A 23,339-nucleotide genomic window follows, 5' to 3' on the forward strand; every position below is an offset into this window, starting at 1 on the left:
CCCGCATCACCAGAAGTAGTACTGTACGTGAGTGACACCGTGCTTTGCGGCGCCACCACATACAGTACACTGAACACCAATGAAAGAGGTGCCCCTTCTGGATATGCAGTGGGGGCCGGGTAAATGGCCTCAGGGGGCCACATGCGGCCCGCGGGCCGTAGTTTGGGGACCCCTGCTCTACACCCTGACTCTTACTTTCTGTTTGCCTTTACCCAGACACTAATGCAGCCCAGCAATTTACCTGGATTGTCTTACCCCAGGGAATCAAAAACAGCCCACACCTGTTTGGGCAGGCACTAGCTCAGGATTTAGCAGCATGCAATCTCAAAACTAGTACTCTCTTACAATATGTAAATAATCTACTCTCTGCAGCCCCTCCCTGCCTGCCTCAAGGAGACACATTACCACCCTTCTTAACTTCCTCGCTATGAAGTAATAAAAGTGATATTGTGTCTTCTCTGCTAAGGCTCAACTTCATTCTCAGTCCCTAGTCTATCTAGGCATCGCCTTAACCCCCACCCCTGAAGTCTCACCCTAGATCAAACTCAGACCCTCTAGAGTCTCCAGCCACCTACCACCACAGATCAAATCTTTTCTTTCCTCAGTCTAATAGGCTTCTTTAAACACTGAATTCCCAATTTTGCTCTTAGTCAAGTCACTCAGTGAGATCTACTGAGCATGGCTTTTAAGGTCTATAATGACCAAGGAAGTAACAAAAAGGCAAATAAGGCCCAAAAGAAGTCAGGAAATACGAGTTTTTGGCTCCAGCACCCTAAAGAGCTTCATAGAATTCCATCAGGGCCCTACTTCAAGAGTGGAAAGAAAGGTCATTGAACTGAAGCCTGCCAGGCTTCCTGATCCCATCAAGGGACATGCCTCTGCTGTGGAAAGAGGGACATGAGAAGGTAAGCTGCCCCCTTGCACCATGGAGGGAGGGTTCAGTCTCTTCTAACCCTGCTTCAGCCACCTGTGTCCTGACCTTGCCCAGCATGCTGGGAATTGCCACTGAAGGCCCAAGGACATCATTCAGGAGCCTAAGGTATTTCTTCCAAGTAACAGATAATCTAATCTCATTTCTTGTAAACACAAGGGCCATCTACTATGCCTCGCTTGAATATTTGTTTTATTTATCCCTTAAAGATCTCTACTGTGGGTATTGACAGTCTGAGTTTGTTACTTTATTTAATGTATAGTATCTCCTTTATTCCTCTTGTCTCAATGCCCCATGCCTATTGTAGGCTGGGACCTGCTGCTAATTCCAGCTAGAAGCAGTAGTCACTAGGACTTAAACTCCAACTGCAAAGTGTAGAAATGTAACCACCCTTTCCCTTAGTACTTACCGGATTTACAGGTTACTCAGCAAACTGTTCAAAGACTTTCCAAGAGGCACTTCCAGCATTACATCATCCAAGGACTGACTTTCACATGGACAGGTCCACACACCATAATCCTGACAACTCACTTCCACTGCACCTCTCAACCTACCTCACCAAATCAGGAACTTTCTACTCATGTGGGACCAACACCTATCTGTGTCTCCATACTACTTAGACAAAAACCTGTACCCTAATCTATCTCACCCTAAATATCAACCTAATCCCACCCCATGAGCCTCTTCCAGTTCCTAATACACTATCCATCAATCTAAGGACCAAACGAGCTATACAGGTAATTTCTCTTCTTGTTGCTTTAGGAAGCCTAACGAATTTGTATACATGGAATCAGTGGTTTCACACAAACTGGGCATCTTGACTATTACCCTTCATTGGTCCACTCACTCTCCTATTTATTTTTCTAACTTTTAGACCCTGCCTCTTACATTTGTTTACTAGCTTCTTACAGAACCACATGCAGACCTTCACCAATCAGAAAATTGGAAAAATCTACCTAACCCTACACATCAACCCTGAAACCTGCCCTCACAAAAGAGAAAAATCTGAAACCCTATATCAGCAAACCTCCTAAATCCTATCTTTCAACCCCTACAGGTCCCCTAATCCTAAAGCTCTCCCGTATCCCTGAAGAACTAGGGGAATGAATAGCATTCACCTCTTAATGCTTTTCAGTCTTTTACCCTCCACATAGTAAAAGGACAAGATCGCTGGGTCTTCTTGGCTGAAGAAGAGCCTACAAATGGACATGAAACATTTTTTTAACTCAAGCTAACTGCTCTCTCCAGGCCTGCCAGGAAAAAATATCTCTAACTTTACCATGAAAGAACTTTCCCTGCTATACAACCCTCCTTATCTCTGCATTGCTAATCTCCAAATTCTTGCCTCTTTCTTTATCAAGTCCCTACAGGCCCGATGAGAGAAATCTATAGGATCACCTACATTCAAATGCTCCTACATTCCTATTCCCCAGTACCCCAAAGAGAATTTCATGAGGGAAATATCAAATAGGTAGGGATGACAGCAGGAAGAAGCCACCCCTCAGCCCGAGAAGTTCCCTCCTGAATGTTCTCCAAACCCTCTTCCTTTTTAACCACACATAGTCAATCCTTCTAAAAAACTTACATCAACAGGTTCCGTCTCCTAAAATTTCCATATGTCCTTCCACTCGAGGGGAACCAAACCAGCACATCTCATGAGGCTCAACCAGGAGACCATGTATCACCATGTCACTCTGTCCACTTGGCACTCGCAGCAAGCAACTAACAATTATTACCTCGCAAAATTTTTTTTTTACTTTCTCACTCAGGTTTTCGGAGACATCGCCTGGTTCAGACCTCACAGCATGGAAATTGATGACCTCCTTAACTGGATGAGGGACTTGGCTTGGCAAGATTCCCTTCTTGAGTTCTCTCCAGAAGAAGAAATAATTTTCCAATTTTTTCTCCTCTTTCTCCTCATCACCCCTCACCATATATTATAAAATTAATAACTGCCTTTCTTTTATATGTAACCACAGAGTTGAGAAATGATAGATATGTAAATGCCACACTGCCCTCTTGATGTTCCGCTTATCTGTCAGACCTCACCCTTACTGGACTATCGCCCCTGAGACAGAGGAATTCCAAAAAGCTGAGAAGCCTCCTCAAGGAGGGGCTCTGAACATACCAGGACTTTTGATTCAACACCCACATGCTCCAAGCCCCCAAGGAGGAGCATTCCGGACATACCAGGACTTTTGCCTCAGTATCCCCTCAGGCTCTCCCGAACACTATATAACTCGCCCCTAGTCTGTAACCAGCACTTTTCTCCCCCAGGAGAAGTGCCTGGCAGGGTTCCTTTCTTCCTTTAAATAAAGCCTGTTACTCTGGTCTTTCGGACTCCCATGGATTCCAACACTTAAAAAGGACATACAAATGGCACTAGGCTTTGAAAAAATGCTCAATGTCACTAATCATCAGAGAAGAGGAATCTACAACCATAATGAGATATCACTTCACATATGCCAGAATGGCTATCATCAATAAATCAACAAACAACAAGAGCTGGTTAGGACGTGGAGAAAAGCAAACTCTCATGCACTGTTGGTAGGAGTGCAGATTAGTATAGCCATTGTGGAAAACAGTGTGGAGTTTCCTCAAAAAATTAAAAGTGGAACTGCCTTTTGGCCCAGTGATCCCACTTCTGGAAATATATACTTAGAATCCTAAAACACTAATTTGAAAGACCATATGCACCTCTATGTTCTCTGCAGCACTATTTGCAATAGCCAAGATCTGAAAACAGCTCAAGTGTCCATCAGTAGATGAGTGGATAAAAAAAGCTGTGGTATACTTATACAATGGAATACTATGCAACTACAGAAAAAGAAAAAAATCTTACCTTTTGAAATAGCCTGAATAGACTTGGAAAGCACTATGTTAAGTGAAATAATCCAGGCAGAGAAAGACAAATACCATATGATCTCACTTATATGTGGAATCTAATGAACAAAATAAGTGATAAACAAAATAGAAACAGAGGCATGGACACATAGAACAGACTGATAACTGTCACAGGGGAGGGGTGCTGGAGGACTGGATGGAAGAAAGTGAAGGGATTAACCAAAATATATGTATGTATATTTTTTATATATAACACATAGACACAGACAACAGTGTGATGATAGCCAGAGGAAAAAAGGAGTTGGGAGTATGTGGAGGTGAGCATGGGTGAAAAACGAAGATGGACTTTTCTTGGGGTAATAGGCACACAATGCATGTGCAGATGATGCTCTATGGAATTGTACACTTAAAATTGGTGTGGTTTTGTGAACCAAAGTCACCCCAATAAATTCAATTAATTAAAAGAAAATACTCAAAATACTTCAGCTTTGAACAGGCAGATTTCATAGACATTTCTATTCAGTGCATGCCTCCAGGAAAAAAATCAAACAGTATAGAGAGTCGTAGAAATATATCATAAATAATAAAAGTCTCCTCTCCACTTTGATATCACTTTGATAGGGATCCTCTCAGCCTGATATACGCGGATACTAACCTACCTAAACACACTTGAAATAAATCGTATTATCCTAACCATATCATATCACTCTGCAATTCGTTTTTCTTCCTTAAATTTGTATAGCTGTACCTCATTTTTTCTATTGCTTGCACAGTATTACATATGACTTTTTAAGCAACCACTCACTGATGAATACTTTTTATTTTATTTATTTTTTATATTTTAAAACTTCTTTAATTTATAGAAGCAATACTTATACCTACTTTTAAATTTCAGACTGTACAGAAGTGTCTATCTTCCATCACTGAACCATGCATGTCCCACCTCTCCCACACCCATTACTTAGAGGTTTTATTAACAGATTCTGTTTTAAGTTCTACTGTAGATCGCCACTGAAATTGTATGCAATATGTTTATACCTCTTTTTATTGATTTAACTATAGATATTATCTCTTGACTTCTGATGGTAAAAGATTTGGAATGTCTAGTTTAAATTAATTAATTCAACATATGGATAAAATTTGTTTAAATGTATATATGTCTGCTTGTATGATGGTTAGGATGATGAAAAAAACAAGAAAAGAAACTCATTTATTTAGCATCTGTTATGCTGACTCTACATGGGGTTCTCTAGGTGTTCACTCTCTCTGTCTTCACAACTACCCTATGAAATAGATGGTACCACTCACATATACAGATGGTCAAACAAAGGCATCAAAAAAGATAAGTAACAGCCAAGAATAGCATTTCATTGCACATGAAATCTATGAAATTCAAATGTCATTGTCCTTAAGTAGATTTCCTGGAGTACAGCCCTGCCCATTCTTTCACTGTCCTCTGGGATGCTTTTGCACTGCAACTGTGGACTTGAGTGGCTGCACAGAGGTTGTATGGCCTGCAGTGTCTAAAATATTTACCATCTGTTGCTTTAAACAATCCTTTAAGCTTTCAATAAAATTCTTAAAATTGACTTGTGACATGCCTCCCACATTGGGCTGTGATCAGCTCTGGACAGGTCCTACTATTTGCAGGGAACTGAATATTCAGCAAAACACCATTAAGTGTACACATTTTCCCACACTAATATCTTTTAAAATACAATATAGTTCAAATTACAATTCTGGCAAAAATAATCTTCAGAGATTGCAAACGTTGTTCATATTTTACGGTATTTAAAAGATTCCCAAGATTTCCACTTGGACCAGCTTTTCACCCTGATAGTCTACTATCCTGCCTTTGCCTACTTCATACTGCCCAGTGTTCCCAAAGCATTGTCTGAAAACCAGCTGTCTCACCTTCATTTGAAGGCCAATGTCCATGATTTTCACTTGCTTAGCTATTGTCCTAGTCACAAAAAGGCTGTAGTAATGGTCTATTACCCAAAAAGATTGCCAGTGCCTATTATAAAAGAATAGTTTGAAAGTCTATGGTTGCTTAACAATGTTTATTAAGAAAGAAAAGCAACTGTTTTGTCCCTTAAAATATTCTCCTATATTCTAAAGATAACAGAATTAAGTAGATATCAAATTAACATTTATTATAATAAAATATTAATAACAGTCAAATTGATGATAAAGTTACTTTTTCATCTCCTCTAGCATATTTTTACTCTTATCAATATTTTTATGTTCAATTTGCAGGATTTTGCCAAGGAAGAACTTAACAGAGAGAGAAGATGGAGATGCAGTCCTGGCTCTGCTTCTAACTAAATTAAGCAAATCACTTAATCATCTTTGATTTAAATTTCCTTATCTCCAAACTGTGTGCTAGACAAGATAATACTTAAGATCCTTTACAGTAATAAAATGATAGGCCTCTGTGACTTAGGACATCATTTTAAAATGTTAAGTGATTGCTGAGGGTTATGGCAATTATTGCTTTGAATTATGGTGGCTTGGGGGCCATATATATGACTTATGTTACTTCAAATTCTTCATTAGTACCTCAGCCCCCAATTATGACACTGTCCCTATAGAAAAATATGTGTAACTTTATGATGATTTCCTTTTCAAGAAAATTTTCAGATATTCATTAAGGGAAACACTGCAGAAATTTTTATAGTTTTATACTTTATTACCAATTTGAGATTTGGGTTTTTTTTAAAAAGGATTTAAAATTGCACTGGCATAAGTTTTAAAAGAGCATTTTTTAAGTGAAAAATGTACTTTTAATAATTGACCGTAAAAATATTGACTCCTTTTTCCAGAGTGTTCTATCTATTGACATAAAGATCCAGACACTGAAACAAGCACTCATTGTATTTCTTAGTCATACATATATCTATCAGAACTTTGGGATCAACCTGATGGGTAGATCTGATAGGAAGACTTAGAAGCAAATTGTTCCGGGCCAGTTGGCTCAGCAGTAGTGCATCAGCAGGCGTGTGGAGGTCCCGGGTTCAATTCCCAGCCAGAACACACAGGAGAAGCGCCCATCTGCTTCTCCACCCTTCCCCCTCTCCTTCCTCTCCGCAGCCAAGGCTCCATTAGAGCAAAGTTGGCCTGGGCACTGAGGATGGCTCCATGGCCTCTGCCTCAGGTGCTAGAATGGCTCCAATTGCAGCGGAGCAATGCCCCAGATGGGCAGAGCATCGCCCCCTGGTGGGCATGCCAGGTAAATTCCGGTCAGGTGCATGTGGGAGTCTGTCTGACTGCCTCCCCACTCCTAACTTCAGAAAAATACAAAAAAAAGAAGAAGTAGAATTGTAATTCTATAGGGCAAGTGCACAGTTTATTCTGCATTACCACTGTGTTGCTCAGTCCTGTAGACAGAGTTGTTGTATCCGTATAACAGCCTGTAATAAGCAGTCCCTCCTATAGGAGCCTGAATGTAATTGGGACCCCAGAAGAAAACAGGCTATCTCAGTGTTTCCTGGAGAAACAGCTGAGCTGAGGGGAATGGATGGAATTATAGGAAATGTTCAGCAGACCCTGTCCAATACAGAGTCAATGATTTCTAATCCTTTTCCTATACTTTGGATTCCACACCATGTTCTCATAAAATTACTACTGAATCATGTACAACAAATGTAAATGGAAACAGAATAAGAAGAAACTCAGTTGTAGGCTGAGAAGAAATGGGATATTTATATTTATATCCCTTTGCCCCCCTTCCCCCTGGGATGTGCTGTTCTGTTATCTGTATCTCAGGGTTATATAAATATTTATATAATTTCACTAATCCCTTCACTTTCTCTGATCCCATCCTCTCATCTTCCTTCCCGCTGACAGTTGTCCCTCTGCTCCCTGTGACCCCGCCTCTGCCTCTATTTCATTCCTCAGTTCACTTTGTTCATTAGATTTCACATATAAGTGAAATCATGTGATATTTGTCTTTTGCTGCCTGGCTTATTTCACTTAGCATAATAGTCTCCAGGTCCATGCATGCCATCGCAAAAGGTAAGATTGCCTTCTTTTTCATGGCCATGTAGTATTCTATTATGTATATGTACCACTGCTTTTTAATCCACTCGTCCACTGAGGACACTTGGGCTGTTTCTGAATCTTGGTTATTATAAACAATGCTGCAATAAACATGGGGGTGCATATCTTCTTTTGAATCAGTGATTTGGTATTCTTAGGATATATTCCTAAAAGTAGGATAGCTGGGTCAAAAGGCAGTTCCATTTTTAATGTTTTAAGGAAACGCCATACTGTTTTCCACAGTGGCTGCACAAGTCTGCATTCCCACCAGTAGTGCAGGAGGGTTCCCTTTTCTCCACATCCTCACCAGCACTTAAGGTGTGTTGTTCTGCTAATGAGTGCCATTCTGACAGGTGTAAGGTAGTATCTTATAGTGGGATTTCTTTTAATGTTTTTTTTTACTGATACTTTAGAGAGAGGAAGGAAGAGAGCAGGAGAAAGAGGAACATCTGTTCCTGTACATGCCCTGACTGGGGATCAAACTGTCAACAACTCCAGGTCAACGCTCTAATCAACTGAGCTATCTGGCCAGGGCTTTCATTGTGGTTTTAATTTGCATTTCTTTGATGATTAGTGACACTGAACACTTTTTCATATGCCTATTGGCCATCTGTATGTCTTCTTTGGAGAAATGTCTATTCAGGTTTTTGCCCATTTATTAATTGGATTGTTTACTTTCCTGGCGTTGAGTTTTAGAAGTTCTTTATAAATTTTAGTTATTAACCCTTTATCAGACGTATTGGCAAATATGTTCTTCCATTGTGTGGGTTGTCTATATATTTTGTTCATGGTATCTTTTGCTGCTCAAAAGCTTTTTAGTTTGATATAGTCTTATTTGTTTATTTTCTCCTTCACTACACTTGCCCGTGGAGATAAATCGGCAAAAATATTTCTATGAGAAATATTAGTGAGTTAAGTGCCTATATTTTCTTCTTAGATGCTTATGGTTTCATGACTTACATTTAAGTCTTTTATCCACTTTAAGTTTATTTTTGTGAATGTATAAGTTGGTAGTCTAGTTTCATTTTTTTGCAGGTAGCTGTCAAATTTTCCCAACACCATTTATTAAAGAGACTGTCTTTACTCCATTGTATGCTCTAACCTCCTTTGTAAAATATCAATTGACCACAAAGGCATGTGTTTATTTCTAGGCTCTCTGTTCTGTTCCATTGATCTATATGCCTGTTCTTATGCCAGTGCCAAGCTGTTTTGATTATAATGGAATTGTAGTATAACTTGATATCAGGAAGTGTGATACCACCCACTTTATTCTTCTTTTTCAAGATTGCTGAGGCTATTCATGTTCTTTTTTAGTTCCATATAAATTTTTGGAATATGTACTCTATATTTTTGAAGTATGCCATTGGTATTTTAATAGGAATTGCACTGAATTTATAGATTGCTTTGGGTAATATAGACATTTTAATGATGTTTATTCTTCCTAGTCATGAACACAGTATATGCTTCTACTTGTTTGTATCTTCCTTGATTTCTTTTTTCAATGTTTTATAATTTTCTGAAGACAAGTCTTTTACTTCCTTGGTTAAATTTACTCCTAGGTACTTTATTTTTTTGTTGTTGCAGTAATGAAGGGAATTGTTTCCTTAATTTCTCTTTTAGACAGTTTATTGTTGGTATATAAAAATGTCTCTGATTTCTGAAAATTAATTTTATATCCTGCCACCTTGCTGAATTCATTTATCAGGTCTAGTAGTTTTTTGACTGAGACTTTAGGGTTTTCTGTGTACAGTATCATTTGTTCAGTAAATAATGATAGTTTTACTTCTTTTCCAATCTGGATGCCTTTTATTTCTTCTTGTCTAATTGCTGTGGCTAGGATTTCCAGAACTATGTTGAATAAGAGTGGTAAAAAGGGGGCAACCCTGCCTGATCTTAAGCAGATTGATTTTTTTTTTTGTGACAGGGACAAAGAGAAACAGACAGTGACAGATAGGGACAGAGAAAAAAGGAGGGAGAGAGATGAGAAGCATCAGTTCTTTGTTGTGGCACTTTAGTTGTTTATTGATTGCTTTCTCATATGTGCCTTCACTGGGGGGCTACTGCAGACCGAGTGACCTCTGGCTCAAGGCATTGACCTTGGGTTTAAGCTGGTGAGCCTTGCTCAAATCGGATGAGCTCTCACTCAAGCTGCCGACCTCGAGGTTTCAAACCTGGGTCCTCTGAGTCCCAGTCTGATGCTCTATCCACTGCACAACCGCATGGTCAGGCTTAAGGGGATTTTTTTAAATTTTTGCCCACTGAGTATGATGTTGGTGTGGGTTTCTCATAGATGGCCTTTATTATGTTGAGATATGTTCCCTGTATTCCCACTTTGCTGAGAGTTTTGATCATAAATGGTTGCTGAATTTTATCAATTTTTTTTCTGCATCTATTGATATAATCATGTGATTTTTATCTTTCCTTTTGTGTATGTGATGAATCACTTTTATTGATTTGTGAATATTTTACCAGCCTTGCCTTGTATGTCCTCTTTAAAGAAGTGTCTATTTGGGTCCTTAGCCCATTTTTAATTTTTTTTTGTCTTTCTGTTGTTGAGTTGCATAAGTTTTATATATATTTTAGAAGTTAACCCCTTATTAGATGTATCATTAGCAAATATGTTCTCTTGTTCAGTGGGTTCCCTTTTCTTTTTGGTGATGATTAATTTTGCAGTGCAAAAACCTTTTAGTTTGATAATGTCTCATTTGCTTATTTGTTTTGTTTCCCTTGCCTGAGGAGGTATATCAGAAAAAATATTGCTATGAGAAATGTTCGAGATTTTACTGCCTATGATTCTTTTTTTTTTTTTTTTTTTTTTTGTATTTTTCTGAAGCTGGAAATGGGGAGAGACAGTCAGACAGACTCCTGCATGCGCCGGACCGGGATCCACCCCGCAGGCCCACCAGGGGCGACGCTCTTCCCACTAGGGGGCGATGCTCTGCCCCTCTGGGGCGTCGCTCTGCCATGACCAGAGCCACTCTAGCGCCTAGGGCAGAGGCCAAGGAGCCATCCCCAGCGCCCGAGCCATCTTTGCTCCAATGGAGCCTTGGCTGTGGGAGGGGAAGAGAGAGACAGAGAGGAAGGGGGGTTGGAGAAGCAAATGGGCACTTCTCCTATGTGCCCTGGCCGGGAATCATACCCAGGTCCCCCGCACGCCAGGCCGACGCTCTACCACTGAGCCAACCAGCCAGGACTGCCTATGTTTCTTCTAGGATTTTTATGGTGTTGAGTCTAGTATTTAAGTCTTGGATGCATTTGGAGTTTATTATTGTGCATGGTGTAAGAAGGTGGTCTAATTTTATCTTTTGCATTTTGCATGTATATGTCCAATTTACTCAACAGTGTTTATTGAATAGACTGTCTTTACTCCATTGCATGTTCTTGCCTCCTTTGTCAAATATTAATTGGCTATTTAGGCAGGGTTGATTTGTGGGTTCTCTATCTGTTGCATTGATCTATATGTCTGTTTTTATGCCAGTGCATATGCTCTTGATTTCTATGACCTTGTAATATAGTTAGATATCAAGTAGCATGATTCCTCTAACTTCATCTCCTTTCTCAAGGTTGCTGTGACTATTTGGCAGGATTTTGTGGTTCCATATAAATTTTTGGAATATTTGTTATAGTTCTGTAAAATGTACTATTGGTATCTTGATACGAATTGCATTGAATCTATAGACTGCTTTGTGTAAAATGGACATTTTAATAATGTTAATTCTTCTTATCCATAAACATGATATATGCTTACACTTATTTGTATCTTTAATTTCTTTCTTCAGTGGCTTATAATTTTCCAAGAATGGGTCATTTAACATCCTTGGTTAAATTTATTCCTAGGTGTTTTATTCTTTTTGAAGGAATTTTGAATGGTATTGCTTTTTTAGTTTCCCTTTCTAATAGATCATTATTGGTGTATAAAGTTGCCACTGATTTATGGATATTTTGCACCCTGCTACCTTATTGAATTCATTTATTACTTCTGGTAGTTTTTTGTTGGATTTTTGGTTGGATATTTGGTTGGGTATAAGTTCTTTATATACAGTATCATGTCACCTGCAAATAATGACAGTTTTACTACTTCCTTTCCCATTTGGATGCCTTCTATTGGTTCTTCTTGTCTAATTGCTGAGGCTAAGGACTTCTAGTATTATATTGAAAAGGATTAGTTATAATGGACATCCTGTCTAGTTCCTGATCTTAAGGGAAATGCTTGAAGTTTTTGCCCATTGAATATGATGTTGGCGGTGGGTTTGTCATATATGGCTGAATTTTATCAAATGCTTTTCCTGCATCTATTGATATGATCATATAATTTTTATTTTTCATTTTGTTTATGTGTATCACAATTACCAATTTGAGGATTTTTACTGACCTTGCATCCCTGGAATAAATTTCACTTGATCATGGTATATAACCTTTTAATGTACTGCTAAATCTAGATTGGTAATATTTTGTTGAGGATTTTAGCATTTTTATCAAAGATATTGGTGTATAATTTTTTTTTGTAGTGTCTTTATTTTATTTTGAAAATAGGATATACTGGCCTTGTAAAATGAGTTTGGAAGTCTTCTCTCTTCTTGAATTTTCTGGATGAGTTTGAAAAGGATAGGTGATGGTTATTTGAATGTTTGTAAAATTCAACAGTGAAGTCATTTGGTCCAGGGCTTTTGTTTGTTGGGAGTTTTTTTGTTAATTACTGTTTTAATAATGTTAGCTGTAATCTGTTGGTACAGATTCTCTGCTTCTTATTGATTCAGTTTTGGAAGATTCTATGTTTCTAGAAATACATCCATTTCATCCAGATTGTCCAATTTGTTGGCATGTAGTTGTTCATATTTTCTTGCAATCCTTTGTATTTATTTGATGTCAAGTTTTACTTCTCATCTTTCCTCTTCGATTTAATTTATTTGGGTCCCCTCACTTCTGTAATTGAAAAGTCCTGGGCTCTTTGAAGATGGCAGCGTAGTAGGCAGACACACAGACGCCCAGCTCTCAACACCAAACTGGAATACAAATCAATTTAGGAAAAATCAGCATGAAAAACCAACACTGAACTGCAAGAACAGCTCTCAAAAACCAAGGAGCAAAGAGGAAGCCACAATAAACCTGGTAAGGAGTGCCTGAATCTCCTCTGCTTACAGGAACAGCAGGGGGGGGGGGTGAGGCTGAGAGCCCAGAGAGGATTTCACAGAGGAAAAAGAGCAGAAACTACTGCTCACAGCCACTTACCTGGCGACCAGGGTGCAAGGTGGGTTGAAAAGACCAGCTTATCTCCCAAGTGGAAAGGACAAGGAGAGGGACAGACTGTGAGGGGCTAAGGTATGAAAGAAACGAAATAAAAAAGCTGACTCATTCGTGCTGGAGGCGGCCATAGCTGGGGGAGGGACTGAACCTTTCACAAAACAGAGCTGAAGTGCTTCCGGATCAGAGATCTCCGGACATCTATCCAGCTCCAATCAGCACAACAAGACACAGCTGAAAACAAGAAGTGGGGAGGAGGGGCAGTAACTCAGGTCTCCATGGAGATCTGAGATACACCTCCCCCTACTGAAGCTGAGAAAAAACCCTGCCCCCAGTGAGATTAGTTGGTGGAAGAGACCTTCATTGTCTCAGGTTACACCCACAGCATTCCTGGTTACAGTTTCAAGGAAGCCCCCTGCTGAGATCAGTTAACAAGACTATCACCTGTTAAGAAAACAAACAAATCAAGACTTCAAAGCTGCCCAAATCTGAAAGTGGATTACAAATAATAGCTGATACCAATCCAAGAAGACCTAGAAATAACACAACTGAAAACAGGAGGCAGAAAACACCAAGCCTAGACTCAAGCAACTCTACAAATAAAACACCATTATGAGAAGACAAAGGAGTGCAACCCAAATGAAACCACAAGAGACACCCTTGAGAGATGAGCTGAGTGATATGGAAATAATCAAACTTCCAGATGCGGAGTTCAAAATAATGATTGTAAGGATGCTTAGGGATCTTAGAACAACAATGGAGGGGCAGTTTGAAAACCTAAATAAAGAAATAGCAAGTATAAAAAAGGATATTGAAATATTAAAAAAGAATCAGTCAGAGATGACAAATACAATATCAGAAATGAAGACCACAATGGAAGGAATTAAAAACAGGATGGATACAGCAGAGGATCGAATCAGTGAGTTGGAGGACAACTGGAATGAAGGCATGAAAGCAGAGAAGAAAAGAGAAAAGAGACTCAAAAAGTCAGAGGAAACTCGCCCTGGCCAGTTGGCTCAGCGGTAGAGCGTCGGCCTAGCGTGCGGAGGACCCGGGTTCGATTCCCAGCCAGGGCACACAGGAGAAGCGCCCATTTGCTTCTCCACCCCTCCGCCGCGCTTTCCTCTCTGTCTCTCTCGTCCCCTCCCGCAGCCAAGGCTCCATTGGAGCAAAGATGGCCCGGGCGCTGGGGATGGCTCTGTGGCCTCTGCCCCAGGCGCTAGAGTGGCTCTGGTCGCAACATGGCGACGCCCAGGTGGGCAGAGCATCGCCCCTGGTGGGCGTGCCGGGTGGATCCCGGTCGGGCGCATGCGGGAGTCTGTCTGACTGTCTCTCCCTGTTTCCAGCTTCAGAAAAATGGAAAAAAAAAAAAAGTCAGAGGAAACTCTTAGAGAGCTCTGTGACAACATGAAGAGAAATAACATCTGCATCATAGGGGTTCCTGAAGAAGAAGAAAAAGAACAAGGGATAGAGACCTTGTTCAATCATATCATAACTGAAAACTTCCCTAAATTAATGCAAGAGAAACTCTTACAAGTCTAAGAAACACAGAGAACTCCATTAAAGAGAAACCCAAAGAAACCTACACCAAGACACATCATAATTAAAATACCAAAGCTAAGCGATAAAGAGAAAATATTAAAAGCTGCAAGAGAAAAAAAGTTATCACCTACAAAGGAGCCCCCATTAGGATGACATCTGACTTCTCAACAGAAACACTTGAGGCCAGAAGGGAATGGCAAGAAATATTCAAAGTAATGCAGAACAAGAACCTACAACCAAGACTACTTTATCCAGCAAGGCTATCGTTTAAAATCGAAGGAGAAATAAAAAGCTTCCCAGACAAAAAACAACTGAATGAATTCATTACAACCAAACCAATGCTGCAGGAAATGTTAAGTGGCCTGTTGTAAACAGATCAAAGTTGGAAAAGAATATAGCAAAAAAAGGAATACACCTTTAAAGAAGAAAATGGCAATAAACAACTACATATCAATAATAACCTTAAATGTAAATGGATTAAATGATCCAATCAAAAGACATAGGGTAGCTGCGTGGATAAGAAAACAGGACCCATACATATGCTGTCTACAAGAGACACACCTTAGAACAAAAGATACACATAGATTGAAGGTCAAAGGATGGAAAAAAACATTTCATGCAAACAGAAATGAAAAAAAAGCTGGGGTAGCAATACTTATATCAGACAAATTGGACTTTAAAACAAAGGATATAGTAAGAGATAAAGAAGGCCACTACATAATGATAAAGGGAGTAATCCAACAGGAAGATATAACTATTATAAATATCTATGCACCTAATATAGGAGCACCCAAATATATAAAACAGACTTTGATGGATTTAAAGGGCGAGATCAACAGCAATACTATAATAGTAGGGGATTTCAATACCCCACTAACATCACTAGATAGATCCTCAAGAAAGAAAATTAACAAAGAAACAGCAGACTTATTGGAAACAATAGATCAACTCGATTTAATAGATATCTTCAGATCCTTTCACCCTAAAGCAGCAGAATATACATTCTTTTCAAGCGCTCATGGTACATTCTCTAGGATAGACCACATTTTAGGGCACAAAAGTGCTCTCAACAAATTTAAGAAGACTGAAATCATATCAAGCACTTTCTCCGATCACAACGGCATGAAACTAGAAATGAATCACAGCAGAAAAGCTCAGAAATTCTCAAACACATGGAAACTAAATAGCAGGGTGCTAAATAATGAATGGATTAAGAATGAGATCAAAGAAGAAATAAAAAAATTCCTAGAAACGAATGACAATGAGCATACAACAACTCAAAATTTATGGGACACAGCGAAAGCAGTGCTGAGAGGGAAGTTCATAGCACTACAGGCACACTTTCAGAAGCTAGAAAAAGCTCAAATAAACAACTTAACCCTGCATCTAAAAGAATTAGAAAAAGAACAGCAAGTAAAGCCCAAATGTAGTAGAAGGAAGGAAATAATAAAGATCAGAGCAGAAATAAATGACATAGAGGCTAAAGAAACAATACAGAGGATCAATGAAACTAGGAGCTGGTTCTTTGAAAAGGTAAACAAGATTGATGAACCTTTAAGTACACTCACCAAGAAAAAGAGAGAGAGGACTCAAATAAATAAAATTAGAAATGAGAGAGGAGAAATAACAACTGACACAACAGAAATACAAAATATTGTAAGAAAATACTATGAAGAACTGTATGCCAAAAAACTAGACAACCTAGATGAAATGGACAAATTCCTTGAAACATACAATCTTCCAAAAATCAATCTGGAAGAATCAGAAAACCTAAACAGACCGATTACACCAAATGAGATCGAAACAGTTATCAAAAAACTCCCAACAAAGAAAAGTCCGGGGCCCGATGGCTTCACAACGGAATTCTACCAAATATTCAAAGAAGAACTAACTCCTATCCTTCTCAAACTATTTCAAAAAATTCAAGAGGAAGGAAGACTTCCAAGCTCCTTTTATGAGGCAAGCATAATTCTGATTCCAAAACCAGGCAAAGACAACACAAAGAAATAAAATTATAGGCCAATATCTCTGATGAATATAGATGCTAAAATCCTCAACAAAATATTAGCAAACCGGATCCAACAATATATGGAAAAAATCATACACCATGATCAAGTGGGATTTATTCTGGGGAGGCAAGGCTGGTACAATATTCGTAAATCAATCAATGTGATTCATCACATAAACAAAAAGAAGGAGAAAAACCATATGATAATTTCAATAGATGCAGAAAAAGCATTTGATAAAATCCAGCACCCATTCATGATCAAAACTCTCAGCAAAGTGGGAATACAGGGAACATACCTCAACATGATAAAAGCCATCTATGAGAAACCCACAGCCAACATCATCCTCAATGGGCAAAAATTAAAAGCAATACCCTTAAGATCAGGAACAAGGCAGGGGTGCCCCCTTTCACTACTCTTATTTAACATAATCCTGGAAGTCCTAGCCACAGCAATCAGACAAGAAGAAGAAATAAAAGGCATTCAAGTTGGAAAAGAAGAAGTAAAACTATCATTATTTGCAGATGATATGATATTGTATATAGAAAACCCTAAAGTCTCAGTCAAAAAACTACTGGACCTGATAAATAAATTCAGCAAAGTGGCAGGATATAAAATCAATACTCAGAAATCAGAGGCATTTTTATACACCAACAATGAACAGTCAGAAAGAGAAATTAAGGAAACAATCCCCTTCACAATTACAACCAAAAAAATAAACTACCTAGGAGTAAACTTAACCAAGGAGACTAAAGACTTGTACTCGGAAAATTACAAAGCATTGATAAAAGAAATCAAGGAAGATACAAACAAGTGGAAGCATATACCGTGCTCATGGTTAGGAAGAATAAACATCATTAAAATGTCTATATTACCCAAAGCAATTTATAAATTCAATGCAATACCAATTAAAATACCAATGACATACTTCAAAGATATAGAACACATATTCCAAAAATTTATATGGAACCAAAAGAGGACACGAATAGCCTCAGCAATCTTAAAAAAGAAGAATAAAGTGGGAGGTATCACACTTCCTGATATCAAGTTATACTACAAGGCCGTTGTACTCAAAACAGCCTGGTACTGGCATAAGAACAGGCATATAGATCAATGGAACAGAACAGAGAACCCAGAAATAAACCCACAGTTCTATGGACAACTGATATTTGACAAAGGAGGTAAGGAAATACAATGGAGTAAAGACAGCCTCTTTAACAAATGGTGTTGGGAAAATTGGACAGCTACCTGAAAAAAAATGAAACTAGATCACCAGCTTACACCACTCACAAAAATAAACTCAAAATGGATAAAAGACTTAAATGTAGGCCGTGAAACCATAAGCATCTTAGAAGAAAACATAGGCAGTAAGCTCTCCAACATCTCTCAGAGCAATATATTTGCTGATTTATCTCCACGGGGAAGTGAAATAAAAGACAGGATAAACAAATGGGACTATATCAAACTAAAAAGCTTTTGCACAGCTAAAGACAACAAGAACAGAATAAAAAGACAAACTACACAATGGGAGAACATATTTGACAATACGTCTGATAAGGGGTTAATAACCAAAATTTATAAAGAACTTGTAAAACTCAACACCAGGAAGACAAACAACCCAATCCAAAAATGGGCAAAAGAGATGAATAGACACTTCTCCAAAGAGGACATACAGATGGCCAATAGGCATATGAAAAAATGCTCAACATCACTAATCATTAGAGAAATGCAAATTAAAACCACAATGAGATATCACCTTACACCAGTCAGAATGGCGCTTATCAACAAAACAACACAGAATAAGTGCTGGCGAGGATGTGGAGAAAAGGGGACCCTCCTGCACTGCTGGTGGGAATGCAGACTGGTGCAGCCACTGTGGAAAACAGTATGGAGATTCCTCAAAAATCTGAAAATCGAACTGCCTTTTGACCCAGCTATCCCACTTTTAGGAATATACCCCAAGGACACCATAGAACGGCTCGAAAAGGAGAAATGCACCCACATGTTTGTGGCAGCATTGTTCACAATAGCGAAGATCTGGAAACAGCCCAAGTGTCTGTCAGAGGACGAGTGGATTAAAAAGATTTGGTACATATATACTATGGAATACTACTCAGCCATAAGAAATGATGACATCGGATCATTTACAATAACATGGATGGACCTTGACAACATTATAAGGAGTGAAATAAGTAAATCAGAAAAAAAAAAAAAAACTAAGATGAATCCATACATAGAAGGGACATAAAAATGAGACTCAGAGACATGAACAAGAATGTGATGGCAACAGGGGCGGGCGGTTGGGGGAGGGGGGAGGGGGTGAAGAAGGAGAGAGGGGTTAGGGGAGGGGAGGGGCACAAAGAAAACCAGATAGAAGATGACAGAAGACAATTTAACTTTGGGGGAGGGGTATACAGCACAATCAAATGTCAAAATAATCTAGAGATATTTTCTCTCAACATATGTACCCTGATTTATCAATGTCACTGCATTAAATTTAATAAAAAAAAAAAAAACTGAAAAAAAAAAAAAAAAGAAAAGTCCTGCTAAAAGTATGTCAATTTTGTTTATCTTTTTAAAGAAGTAACTCTTAGTTTTGTTGCTCGTTTATATATATTCTTTACCCTATTTTATCTATTTTTGCTTCAATCTTTATTATTTCCTTCTCTTCAGTCACTTTTGGGCTTTGTTTATTGTGTTTTTTAAGTTTTTTTAAGTGTAAAATTAGATTTTTAATTTGAGGAAGGCCTGTAGTGCTAGGAACTTTGCTGTTAGGACTACTTTCACTGTGTTCCATAGACTTTGGGCTGTTGTGCTTTCATTTTCCTGTACTTCAAGCTATCTTTTGATTTGTTCTTTGATCTCATTGTTATCCTATTCATTGTTAGTAATATGCTATTTAGCCTCCATGTATTTGTATTTTTTGTTTTTCTTTTTGTGATTAATTTCCAGTTTCATACCATTATAGTCAAAGAAGATACTTGATATGATTTCAATTTTCTTAAATTTATTGAGATTTGTTTTTTGTCCTCACATGTCATCTATCCTTAAAAATATTCTATGTATGCTTCAAAAGAATGTATATTCTGCTGGTGAAGTGTTTTGTAAATATCAATTAAATCTAGCTGATCTGTGTCATTTAAGGCCACTGTTTCCTTGCTGATTTTCCATCTGGAGGAATTATCCATTAAGAATTAAAGTCATCTACTGTGGCTGTATTGCTATGGATCTCTCCCAATGTTGGAATTCAAATAATTTAACAACTGGTTCTCTGTCCTAATGACCATTTTAAGTATAAAAAAAATTATATACTGAAAGGTAGTTTTTTATTTCATGCATTTAATAAAATAAAAGCAATAAAAAGCCTGACCAGGCAGTAGCACAGTGGATACAGCAATGAACTATTATGCAGAGGACACAGGTTCAAGACTCCAGGGTCACCAGTTTGAGTGCAGGCTCACCAGATTGAGCACATAGTTGCTGGCTTTAGCGTGGGATTATAGACAGGACCTCATGGTTGTAGCTTGATCCCAGAGGTCACTGACTTGAGTCCAAGGTAGCTGGCTTGAGCAAGAGGTCACTCACTGTGCTATAGCCCCCCGCCCCAGTCAAGACACGTATGAGGAAGCAATCAATGAACAAGCAATCAAAGAACAACTAAGATACTGCAATGAAGAACTGATGCTTCTCATCTCTCTCCTTTTCTATCTGTCTGTCTCTATCTATCCCTCTCTCTGACACTCTGTCTCTGTCAAAAAAATAAATGAATAAATAAAAGAGGTACACAAAACCAGTTTATGTTATAAGAAAGAGTTTTAAAATATTAATGAAAATATATTAAATAATACCTGGCAAAAAAATAAATAAAACTATTATTAAAGATGTTTCCATACTGCTTCTTGATTGGCGTCCTTGCTTGCAATTTTTTCACCTATGGATGGAATGAACATTACTACAGGGCCTTGGAATATGCTGTTGCACAGATGAACATTAAAAAAGAGTAAGGAATGTAAATTTGTGATTTTCACATTGGGCAGCTGCCCAGGCACCCACCTTAGAGAGAACCCTGATTACAAGTGCCATTTTTTTTCTTTTTTTTTTTTTGTATTTTTCTGAAGCTGGAAACGGGGAGAGACAGGCAGACAGACTCCCGCATGCGCCCGACCGAGATCCACCCGCATGCCCACCAGGGGCGACGCTCTGCCCACCAGGGGGCAATGCTCTGCCCCTCCAGGGCATCGCTCTGCCGCGACCAGAGCCACTCTAGCGCCTGGGGCAGAGGCCAAGGAGCCATCCCCAGCGCCCGGGCCATCTTTGCTCCAATGGAGCCTTGGCTGCGGGAGGGGAAGAGAGAGACAGAGAGGAAGGAGGGCGGGGGGGGGGGGTGGAGAAGCAAATGGGCGCTTCTCCTATGTGCCCTGGCCGGGAATCGAACCCGGGTCCCCCACACGCCAGGCCGACGCTCTACCGCTGAGCCAACCGGCCAGGGCCACAAGTGCCATTTTAACAGCCAGTTCACCAAACTCAACAAAAAATTAGGTATCAGTTCTGCTGAACTGGTGCGAACTGACTGAAACCCACCACTAATTTTTCCCATTATGTTTATCAAGATTTGCTTTATATGTGCAAGTGGTCCTACGTTGGGTGCATAAATGTTTACAAGGGTTATATTCTCTTGTTGGATTGCTCTTTTCATCATTATGTAGTGTATTTCTTTGTCTCTTACTACAGCCTTTGTGTTAAAGTCTATTTTGTCAGATAAAAGTATTGCTATCCCAGCTTTTTAGAAATTTTTAATTGCATGAAACATCTTCTTTCATTCCTTTACTTCTAGACTATATGTATCTTTTGTTCTGAGGTTGGTCTCTCGTGCTTACATATGGGCCTTGCTTTCTTATCCATTGTGCTATCCTATGTCTTTTGATTGGAGCATTTAAGCCATTTACATTTAAAGTGATTATTGATCTGTACATATTTACTGTCCTTTTATTCTTTTAAATATGTTTCCGGGCCCTGGCCGGTTGGCTCAGCGGTAGAGCGTCGGCCTGGCGTGCGGGGGACCCGGGTTCGATTCCCGGCCAGGGCACATAGGAGAAGCGCCCATTTGCTTCTCCACCCCCCCTTCCTCTCTGTCTCTCTCTTCCCCTCCCGCAGCCAAGGCTCCATTGGAGCAAAGATGGCCCGGGCGCTGGGGATGGCTCCTTGGCCTCTGCCCCAGGTGCTAGAGTGGCTCTGGTCGCGGCAGAGTGACGCCCCGGAGGGGCAGAGCATCGCCCCTGGTGGGCATGCCGGGTGGATCCCGGTCGGGCGCATGCGGGAGTCTGTCGGACTGTCCCTCCCCGTTTCCAGCTTCAGAAAAATACAAAAATAAATAAATAAATAAATAAATAAATAAATAAATAAATATGTTTCCGGTTTGTGTTTCCTTCTTTTTTTTAAAGCAGTCCATATAAAATTTTTCTTGTAATACTGGTTGGGTGGTAATAAACTCTTTTAGCTTTTTCTCTTTTGGGAAGCTCTTTATTTCTTCATCAATTTCAGATGATATCCTCACTGTGTAAATAGTCTTGGTGTAGGCTTTTGCTTTTTATTACTTTGCATATTTCATGCCCATACCTTCTGGCCTGAAATGTTTCTATTGAACTGCTTTTCTTTTGCTGCTTTTAAGCATCTCTTATTGTCTTTAACCTTTGCCATTTTAATTATGATGTGTCTTAATGCAGGCCACTTGGGTCTATTGTGTGGTTTCTGGACTCTGTCTCTTTTTACTTCACAGATTAGAGAAATTTTTGGTCATATTTCTTCAAATATGTTCTTGATCACTTGCTCTCTCTCTTTTCCTTCTGGTACCCCTATGATATGGATGTTACTCTGCATGTTGTCCCAAAGGTCCCTTAAACCAATGTTTTTCAACCTCCAGTCCACAGATCTGCCAAAAATATTGTGACAGTCCACAAAAGAGTTAACCACCCTGATGTTGTCTGAAGATTGTAGAGTCTACAAAATTGGGTCTATAATCTTCATAGAACATCAAAGTGGTTAACTCTTTTGTGAACTGGTACAAAATTTCTGGCAGAGCAGCAGTCGAAAAACACTGCTTTAAACTATGCTGATTTTTAAAAATTCTTTTTCCTTTTTGTTGCTCTAATTGGATGTTTTTTCTACCTTGTCTTTCAAATTGCTCATTTGATCCTCTGCTTCATCCAACCAATTGTTGATTCCTTCCAGTGTATTCTTGATGTCCGATATTGTATTCTTTGTTTCTGACTGGTTGCTATTTATGGTGTCTGTGTTCTTTCTAATGCTAGCTTTCTCTTTGTAAAAAATCTCACTTTGTTCCTTGAGCATTTTTACAACCATTACTTTGAATTCTATATCTGGTAAATTTCTTATCTCCATTTTATTTAGCTCTTTCTTTGGAGATTTCTCCTGTCATGTGGGGCTTGTTTCTTTTTCTCCCTATTTCGGCTGCCCTTCTGTGTTTGTTTGTATGTGTTAGATAGATCTGCTATGGTTACTGGTCTTCATGGAGCGTCCTTATATAGTTGGTGATCTTTGGGGTTCTATGCTTTAGTCTCCTTGAACACCTGAGCTGGATGTGCTAGGAATATCCCTTGTGTGTGTGCATTATGTGGGCCCTCCCATTCTAATTGAGTTTTAATTACTGTTGGCTCATTGTGCAGGTGCTCAACTCTCAGACTAGCTGACTGAGAGGCTTTATCCTCCAAAGAGTG

This window comes from Saccopteryx bilineata, chromosome 4 (assembly GCF_036850765.1).
Source record: "Saccopteryx bilineata isolate mSacBil1 chromosome 4, mSacBil1_pri_phased_curated, whole genome shotgun sequence".
Classification (NCBI taxonomy): domain Eukaryota; kingdom Metazoa; phylum Chordata; class Mammalia; order Chiroptera; family Emballonuridae; genus Saccopteryx; species Saccopteryx bilineata.